Consider the following 1,306-nt stretch of genomic DNA (forward strand, 5'->3'; position numbering starts at 1 on the left):
GTGTGTGTGTGTGTGTGTGTGTGTGTGTGTGTGTGTGTGTGTGTGTGTGTGTGTGTGTCACGTTAAACCAGTTCTGTGTTTTCTCCCTGTTGATAAAAGACAGAGTCACCGCTGACATGAGTTTACTCATCTGGACAGGCGCGGCCCGTCCATCAGGGCAGGTGGGGTGCTTTCCCTCGTAAACAGTGCAAATCACTTATTTGCTTTTCTTGCTGTGTATTGCTTTGTGCTGTGTTTTTCAACTATTTTGACTTTTTTTTTTAAACTGGGCGTTTCTGTAGGCTGTGTGATCGTTCTGGGAAACACTGATGATGTCATTGTGATGTGTTCGGGGGTTATTTTACGTTGAAACTTTGTATTTTTAGCTCCAAACTCAGGAATACCGCTGCTGAATCTTTAAAGTCAGAACATTCTTGTTTTAGCAACATGCTATCCATCCTGTTGTAACATGTACAATTTGCTTTTTATCAGAGAAAGAAAGGCAAAGCTCACAAATAAATCGTACTTGAAGGACAGAAAACATTTCAGGAATGACTGAAAAAAGGATGTTTTGTTTCGTCTTCTGAATAAATTGGAAATGACTAATCCTTTCATTCTGCTGATGATTGTTAAAGGCCTTTTTAAATTGACAGGCTTCCTGAAGATCAGGTTCAAACACAGTTCTGACACATTGAGCGGGGGATTAGGCCTTTATTTGTAAGTGGAGCTTGTTTGCAGTCCAGCTCATTGAGCAGATGATCTGGCTGTGAGTGTTTGTGAGGTGATGAGGAATGATCAGACATGCCTGAGCGGTAGTGGGAGTGTTGATGTCACAGTCCTCCTCTGCAGAAATGCTGTTTATGAGAAGAGAATGACTCAGATGAATGACCTCGTTGTTTGGAAACTGGACCATTGGTTCGGTCAGACCTGCACAGAGACACACAGAGCTGGAGTTTCCTCAGTCTTGGCCACAGAGATTAGATTCTCAGCAGTGGACGCCACATATGGAAAACACATTAGTGCAAACTTTTATTGGCCAGTTTTTAGCCTGAAATAGTCTTGCCCACAGTTACTTTCTTTCGCCGCTGCAAAACTATAGCTTTCAATGGAGGAAACAGTTTGAATGTGCTTGGTTGTGTTTCCGTAATAAAGCTGGTTTTAACCACAGTTTGGACGTTCAAGAATCAGTCGTCAGCTGGCATTTTGCAGCGCCGAGTTGGACGGATTGAACTGCAGAGGAGGCGGGGTTTCATCAGTTTTATTATAAATCCTTTAGCTGCTATAGGTGACTGACTCTGTCAGAAGCGGAAACAAACCCCCCCACCCC

General features: G+C 43.2%; 1 protein-coding gene across 6 annotated transcripts in view; it reads left to right on the forward strand.

Moving 5' to 3' along the window:
• Positions 1–1,306, forward strand: part of sorbs3 (sorbin and SH3 domain containing 3) — a 26,697-nt gene that overhangs the window by 9,776 nt on the left and 15,615 nt on the right. Inside the window, exon 1 of one of the 6 annotated variants that reach the window (XM_014012111.1) lies at positions 11–161. The exons of the other annotated variants lie outside the window; for them this stretch is intronic. The gene's annotated coding sequence lies outside the window, so the exon portion shown is untranslated. Of the gene's footprint in view, positions 1–10; positions 162–1,306 lie in introns of those variants that run through there. 6 annotated transcript variants of the gene reach the window in all.

The sequence above is a fragment of the Austrofundulus limnaeus genome, unplaced genomic scaffold (genome assembly GCF_001266775.1).
Source record: "Austrofundulus limnaeus strain Quisiro unplaced genomic scaffold, Austrofundulus_limnaeus-1.0 Scaffold88, whole genome shotgun sequence".
NCBI classification, from domain to species: Eukaryota; Metazoa; Chordata; class Actinopteri; order Cyprinodontiformes; family Rivulidae; genus Austrofundulus; species Austrofundulus limnaeus.